Source organism: Nothoprocta perdicaria, unplaced genomic scaffold (genome assembly GCF_003342845.1).
Source record: "Nothoprocta perdicaria isolate Ctin4 unplaced genomic scaffold, notPer1 scaffold_14, whole genome shotgun sequence".
Classification (NCBI taxonomy): domain Eukaryota; kingdom Metazoa; phylum Chordata; class Aves; order Tinamiformes; family Tinamidae; genus Nothoprocta; species Nothoprocta perdicaria.
In genome coordinates, this window is record NW_020454538.1 from 5,244,701 (window position 1) to 5,253,167 (window position 8,467).

General features: G+C 39.4%; 1 long non-coding RNA gene across 1 annotated transcript in view; it reads right to left on the bottom strand.

Annotated features, from left to right (window-relative positions):
• The window catches only part of LOC112943063, a 56,258-nt gene extending 48,390 nt beyond the window's left edge, over positions 1-7,868 (bottom strand). Inside the window, exon 1 of the long non-coding RNA XR_003248521.1 lies at positions 7,759-7,868. This is a non-coding gene — a long non-coding RNA (uncharacterized LOC112943063). The remainder of the gene's footprint in view (positions 1-7,758) is intronic.
• Positions 7,869-8,467: the final 599 nt, after the last annotated feature.

Genomic DNA, 8,467 nt, shown 5'->3' on the forward strand with positions numbered 1-8,467 from the left:
TCCACTTCTTTGACCTGTTCTGAACAAATCTCATTTCAGCAGACGGACTTCCAGGAATCAGGGCCCTTCAAAGATCATMTACCCATCCCTTGTGCCAAGGCAAGTTCACACATATCTAAACCATTCAGTACAGGATTTTATCTAATCAACTCTTAAATTCTTACTAATAGAAGTCCTACCAAACACAACACCGGGATTAATAATGAGAAAACTGGTGTTAAGATTGCATTTTAGAATAGGTGCTTTAGTCATGTCCATCAGTTAAGCATTTACTATTTAGAGGAAAAATTATTTAAAATTTTAGATACATATTAAAAAATAGTCTTGGTATATGAATGCAGACTTAAGCAGCTACTGATACTTCAGCAAACCTTCCAGGACACTAGTTGGATTCCCCAACTAAAACTGTCTACACCAGACCCCGCTTCTAAGAAGTATGCTCATCCTGTCAGGCAACTGAGGAATACMAAGTACCTGTATCTCTAATGAAAATTCCAGTAATTGAAAATATTATACAGTCAAAACACTTCTGCAGAGGTCAGGGACAGATCAGTCTCTGAGTTTTTCTTTATCCATATAAAAAAACTATTTGACTAATTTGCCTATAAGGAACTTATACATTTATGGATTTTATTGTCATCATCTGTTTACTGGCAACTGTGAAATATAAAATAGCTAAGTTCAATGAATAAATTATTTGCTATCAGCAGTCCACCAAGCTTTCAATTTCTTACTAACAACAGAATAGCATCGCTTATCTTCAAAGCATTTTTTTTCTATTGAATGGATAGAATTGCCAGAAAAAAAAAAAAATCGGCAAATGGAAAAAAATAGATTATAGAAACAATAGCTCTACAGTGGATTCAGAGACAATACATTTCAGCCTGAAGGGAGTCAATGCTGGGGATGTTCCTTGGAGGGGTCCTGCCTTGGCCACAGTAGCCTTACCTGCATGGATCACTGGGAAACTGCAGAGCAGCTCCAGTGTTAAGAGCACCATAGGTGCTCATTTACAGACATTTTGTTGAACAGAAAATTGAAAACAAGAAGGCCTAAGCTGTGAACAACTGACATAGTTGAGCAACATGGATGATTAGAGYGACAAAGATGATTAAGGGAATGGAACATCTCTCATAGGAGGAAAAACTGAGTGAGTTGGGCCTGTTCAGCTTGGAGAAGAGAAGGCTGAGAGGGGATCTGATTAACATGTATAAGTTCATGAAGGGACAACATAGGGAGGAAGGGGCCAAGCTCCTCTCAGTGGTGGCCAGGGASRGGACAAGAGGAAATGGGCATAAGCTGAAACACAGGAGGTTCCATCTTTAGGTGAGGAAGAACTGCTTTCCTGTGAGGCTGACAGAGCCCTGGAACAGGATGCCCAGGGAGGTTGTAGAGTCTCCTTCTCTGGAGGTCTTCAAAACCCGCCTGGATGCCGCCCTGTGCCCCGTGCTCTGGGTGTCCCTGCTGGAGCAGGGGGTTGGACTAGATGATCTCTAGAGGTCTCTTCCAACATYGAACATTCTGTGATTCTCTGATTCTGACATCAGTCCCTGGAGAGCTTTGGAAGTACAAAGTAGATAAATCAAAATCAAGCCAATGGGCTTTGAAATCCTGGGAGCTGCTGCCCCATAAAAACAGGATGGTTTGTGTTTGTGATRAGAAATGCAGGTTAAAAGCAGCTATCATTAAAAGTTGTGTTTCCTCCAGCTCTATATGAAACCATCACAGCTGTATAGATACAACCACTGAAAAGTCAGTTTYGAGATACTCCAGAAGATGATGCACTAAACTGGGATTTTTGCCCATGAAGTCCTTTGAAAGGTAAGAGCTGCAGCAGGCAGTGGTGGCTGAGATATGGCACAAAAGGAAATAACTGCTTTCCCAAAAGCAACCCAGAAGATTCACAATGCCACTTTACCACCAAAGCATCTTAGAACTAGTTAAAGTCAGCCAAGTTAGGCGTTCTTAAGGCACAGTCACATAGCCCTGTGCACCAAGTTTTTAATTAGAGATGACATGTATTAGCAGATCATGAAATTGCKTTTCACCTCCTGCAGTGCAGAGGCAGCTGAGCTAATGTGAACTGTTTGGGGGCTATTTTAACTAGGCTATCTTTGCACAGAAGTGAAGAAAATGTCCTAACCATGTGGCTAAGCTGTGAGATAATTACTCCTAGAAACTGGCAGCTAGGGAGATGTTTTCCCCGTGCTATTTCTACAAGAGGATCACTGAACTAGCAGAATGAGAAGAAGTATTTGAAAAAATCTAAGTCATATGAGTGTCACTTGTTAATTTTTGTTCTTAAATTGGTCTGTTAAGGGCATATTTGGGAAACATCCATACAAGAGACCTACTGAGGCAATCYGGATTGAAGCCATAGTTTGCAAGACAGCGAAATAGAAACCTTGGCCAAGTTCCTTGCTGCTGATCAGCTAACCAAAAGTAACAGGATGAGTCTTACAGTATCACAGATACTAGTTCTCTCATAACTTTTATTTAATGCTAGTCTAAACCAATTCCCTTCCTTTAAGTCTAGTTTACTAAAATACTGAACTGAGAACTGAAAAATTACATTATTTTTCAAGCCCACAAAGTAAATGTTTGTTCCACTAAGAGAAAAAGAAAAGTAAGTTTATCTGTAAACATTTCTTTCTCTTTTATCAGTTCTATATTTTTCACATAATGCATGTCAGAATATCACAAAGACACTGCTTAGAAAAGCAAAGGAAAAGGTCTGACTACTGGGCTGCTGAGATAACACTGGGTACAGGGAAAGAAAAAAAAAAATCAAGCAAAAACAAGATAATGTATCAGAAGTTGAGCTGAGATGATATTATCCCATGATCTAAAATAACTTCTCCTAYATAAATCCTAACTATCACATCATTAAAGGAGGACCTTGAAACATTTTACAAGCATTGATAGGACAGCATCTTTTTAGTGATATTTTTATGTCACATGGGTTTTCCAAGAATTATCAAAAATGCTTTCAACTAAAATGGACAATTGATTTTATTTTACCCTAATAAATTGAAATTATAATGAAAGGGAAAATTTAAAAAGTCACATTTTTGAAGATGATACTAWTAAATTAATTCTATGCAAGTGCCTCAGTTTACATATCTATAGAATTCATTAAATACAGTTAAAAAGTAATGTATAAAATGYAAACAATACATTTTCAAATTATATAACTGCATTATACATATATATTTACACTACATTTTACAGTATATATTACAAAACACAGTTGTACTTATGTTTAAAAACTTGGTAGGTTTCCATGCTCATAAATACACGCTAAATTTAAGTTTAGCATGGTTCAATATGTTCAAGAGTAATAAGTCAGCCTTAGGAAAGCAGGGAGACCATCTTAAAGAAAATGAGAAGAGACTCCATGAACACACTTTTTGCTTTAAAGACAGCTTTCTGACATTTTAACTTTTATGATATATAGTGGTCTCATTTCTAGTTTGATCATGAGAGCTCACATTCGACACCCCCAGCTCTTAGCCAGCCTTGATTTCCTCCACCAAGCCTTAAAATAGAACCTCCAAGGGAAAAAAGAAAAAGAGAAAAAAAGGAATATGACAGCCAGAATACTGCTGCAGAGCAATTTAGCTTGTCCTGGTGGGCTGCAATTTCCTCTTTGCTCAGGTAAGCGGGCACAAACACTTGCTGAATGTTATGAACTTAGACATTCAGCTAATATAACTGCTTTCTACAGTGGTACTGCAATATCTGCTTTGCCTTTCACTCATGCAGGGATGTGTTCCTTGCTACATATTATTTTCATTATCGCCTCAAATTTGAGCGAGTAGGAACAGCCCTGACTTTGCCTTTCTACATGGACATCTATGACCCAAGCGAGCTCCACCAATTTATTCTGAACTTTAAAAGCATCGCAGCTGATCCATAACACTCCAGGAATGCTGCCGAGATTCCAAAGGGGATGATGGTCCCCATTTCTCAACACAAACTTGAAAGTTCACTGACAAGAACCAATTATCAGCTGCAGAGGCATGTGATTATACCGTGCAAGCTACGTTATCAGTTTATATAATTACAAATTCTAATTTCTATCTCCATTTGAGTGGATTATGGAGGCTGCAGGTTAGCCCTTGACATTCCGTAGCCTCTTCATGAGGAAGGAGCAAAACAACCATTAACAGGGACAAACAGGGACAGGAAACGTGCACAGGGTTCGTGGCTGACAAGCAGTGCTGGGCAGGGTAGAATTCTCCATTATTTTAATGGAAGTAAAGCCACAGTGAGAATTCTGTCCGAGAGAAACCCTGCCTACTACATAATAGTAAATACTAAACAAAATGGGAGAATATTGCAAAAATTTTAATCCTATTAATCTCATTCTAATTTTCATGATTTGCTGTGCTGAAATTTAAGATTTTTCTGCTAAATCTCTGTTTTGCCTCTCTCCTCCCCTCCCTACTTTTCCTCTACAATTTATTAGTTCTGCTTAATGGTCAGGTTATACCTTGCCCTGGCTGCAGCAAAGGCTGCTTCCCACAGCTCAGCAGTGCTTCCTCACCATCCCTTCCCAGGAAAAAACAGCACTTCCAGCCTCCTGGCATTAAGCACTCAGCCGATAACCCGATTCCATCAGGCTGATCAGGCTTAGCTCAAACATACTAGAAGAGGCACAAAGTGCCCAGCTGGGACTCATCCAGGTCAGGGAGTTGTCAGCCCCTTCTCTCTTCATCACTGCTCTCTCCCTGCCTTTCTACCAAAGGCCTCCTCAGAGCTGCCAGTTAAACTGCTGGTTTGGGGATTTCTGCCTTCTTTTGTTTTGTTTTTAATATCAATCATTTCAGAAATCTGGACATGGAATACAGAAAAACAAAGCAACTGGTCCTAAGCAGAAATAAGTGGAGAAAAACTTTGGCCAAAGGCTAGACCACACATCTCCTGCATGCAGGTGGACGGCAACTGCAACCACACAACCCTGACCTGCCACAAGCAGAGCAACCCTGCATCTTCCAAACCACACTGGCCTAAGACTCAGAGTTAGGGAAACAGTGTTTTTTGGGTTTGGGTGTTTTTTTTTTTTTTTGCCTTTTTTGCCTTTTTAAAATATTCTTTATTCCCATAATGCAGCCCCCTCAAAAAGAAATTTGAGGTTTTAGTTCTTTACAAAAGCCACATCACTGAAATCAAGTTAAATTCTTTCCTTCATTACAATTCAGTAATCTCAGAACACAGTCTTCAGAGAAGTAGAGGCTTTTAAGATGAATTTGCATATGTATATTTCTAACAGAACATCCAGTTCATTCTTAAATTATTTAAAGACTCTTGGAGGAACCTGCCAATATGCTATTCAACTGAGAAAAAGGAAGAACAAAACCAGAGGAGCAAATAATAGTGGAGGAGAGACCTGATGTAGCCTTGCAGTAAATACAGTATTGGCACTGCTCATGACAGGCCACAGGCTTCATAAACCTGTGGAGGGCTCAGGGCTTCTCAGACCTTGCCTGAACTTGGCTAGGGCTGCCATGTGCTCTGTTTTAACTTGCTTAGAAGTAACAGTGCTCCTTTTAATGACCAAGCATCTAACCACTCATCTGTTTTACTTTGTATAATCTCCTTGTTAGGTATAGCCATAGTTTTTATATGGATAGTAGTTGCAAGTAGTTCTCTAGAGCAGACTAAAATACTGATGACCTTCATATGCAGTACTGCATAACGATGCAGTATATGCATGATACAACGAAGGATGCACCACAGAGGACTGCAGGCAGAGATAACAAGAGCGGAAGCACAGGCTAATTCAGGCTACAAGCTAATTAACASTGGTCTGTTAAATAAATGAAATGAAACTGTGCAAAACTGGTTTCATCCATAACTACAAGCACATGATTTTGCCTTTACCTGTAACAAGCTTTTGTGTCTGATACTGGAGAGGCAAGAACAATTTGCAAGGTGGCCCAGATAAAACTGCAGCAGATATTTCTGTCAATAAGGTATGTTATGTTGAGGTCCTAAAGTAGAAAAAGAAATATATTCTTATGCAAATTCAAAGCAATAATATTTGGGGAAAAGATTAAATTACTTCTGTGGAATCCAAGGACAAAAGAAGTTCCTAAAAATATTTAGAAGTGAAAGCTACTTAAGACAATTTATGACTTTGTACTTTCTCCTCTCTTTTTGTGGTACCTGTCAACAGTCACAATATTTTACTCTATGAGTAGTGTTTTTTAATTTGCACTCTGTGAATCCATAGATTAATCTGATAGTGTTTCCCCATAGTAAGAACTGCCATGAAGATTGCAAGCTATGATGTCCTCCTGCTCACTAAATCCTGCTCAGACCAGGTTAACTCATTCTCTAATCTCATCTCTGCTTTCAGTATCTCAGCTAAAAGTGGGTGGTTTACACTGTATTTAGTTGCTTCAGTAAACAGGGAAGAATCAGGCACAAACTACTTACTCTAGGYTTCCCTGGTGATTTATCCTACAATTTAAACTAAAATCCTGAAGGGGGTATGCTTTTCTAATCAAGGCAAGATTTTTAGGAGACAAACATATGATTCGCTGTGCTATTCAGTAAAATAGCTATAAAAACAGCAAATGCTTAGCTCCATGATCTATGTTCTGTGCTTGATAGCCAAGTGGGAACTGCCTTTGGATTTGCCATGCCATTGCTGAACTATCTGTCATTGCTAACTTAYGTATCACACTTTATTTCTACCCAACGTGTAATATGCTAGAGCTAAAAGCAAGGTAGACTAGCAGCACTGAATAGGCAGAACACATTTGATTTAAAAAAACTATAATTAAAACACGAAMTATTTCCAAAGCCTGATCTGCACAGAACAAAAATGTGGAGGTATTTCACTAGAGGAGCTAGTCCTGAGAATAGCTGTCCTGGAACAACCCCTCATGCACACATCATGGCTTTCCTACACCAGATAGGAGAAGGAGGCTCACAGTCACATTCACAAGCTGTCAGAACCACACAAATGGAAGCCTGCTCTAAATTTCTAAAATATGTCTTAACATAGCTTGCTAAATTTCCAGCTAGCTTAAAACTCCATCCTTCGCATAAAAACACACCCATAAACTCATTCACCCACTATCCCACCTACCTCTCCCAGCTGTACTAGTGACCCAGCTTCACTTCAAGAAGCTTTCTAGATTTCTACTATTTCCTTCCAGTCTGCTTATCTCTAATTTTATCTCAGCTGACAACTGTTTTCTTCTCACCCATTTATTCCAGGCAGAACCTAAAAAGAATGTCTTTCCGCTACATCCTAATCCACCTCTGGAAAGCCAGTCCTTCAACTCAATTATCTACCWGCTGTGGATTACCAGGAACTTCCTGCTGCTCCAGAGAAATGCTGGCCATCTTGTATATGGATTTCTTCCATTCCTCCTGAAGAGCACATGACAGAAGTTATATAATACAGAGGAGKAGATGAGGACAAAACAATGCCTTCTGCAAAAGTCTGCAAAGAATATCATTAGAATTTAGTGTCTGCAACAGTTAAGAAAACTGAGTGAAAGAGTTATATAGATTTCCCCCCCCCTCCCATTTCTCAGTGAAGATGTTGTATAGCAGAAGCAGGACAGCAGCATGATACATAACCACTATGAATACTGGAGGAAAGGATGACTCTCTGCATAGACAGGCATAATACTTGTCAGATGAATGGCCTGGAAATAAATTTAACACGACTGGAAACAGAAAATGAGCTCAAGAGCAGTATGCAAATGCTGTGTAGACCTAAACACCACGGCTTACCTTGTGAGGGAAGCACGGATTTCCTCCCGTAGCACAGACTGAAATCCTTCCTGGGTGGAGAGTGGCACTGCCTGCTAGTGAAGCAAGTTGGGTTTAGAGAGGGCAGTTTTGGACCTGCAAACATGTCTACTGGTGGGATGGGAGGGGGCTTTCCAGCACTACCAAGGTTTCAGCTCCCTCCTCAAACAGCCACCTCAGCCCAGTAGAGCCCAGTCATTATATACATGTGCTTTGCACACCTGAAACTTCTTTGCACTCATCTAATTCTACTCAAAAAGAAAAAAAAAAAAAAAAAACCCACCCTACTCAAAAAAGAGAGATCATGCTACTTCTATACATACTAAAAATACTGCAAACTCATACATATAAAAAAAATGTGGAAACAGTGAACTCATAATAAAAAAGAACAGCACTAGGGAGTCCAAAATTGAAGTGACTCATTTGGAAATTTATAAAGACTAAAGAGACAAGTTCTTAGAAGTTTTAATAATAATTTGCTTTGAACAGAGAAAAACGCAGGGTAAAATGAGATGGTCATCATGGGCTCCAGTTAAAGGAGCAGCACTTCAGAGTATGGTTTTCTTTTGCTTAATTAGATCCCACAGAATATTTCCCATAAAYGGATGGTGGGGACATGCCCTTTCATCTGAGTCAATGGGTCCATTAGGAGCCAACAGTCCAGGCAGGACTTCGTGTTATTGCCAAAGAT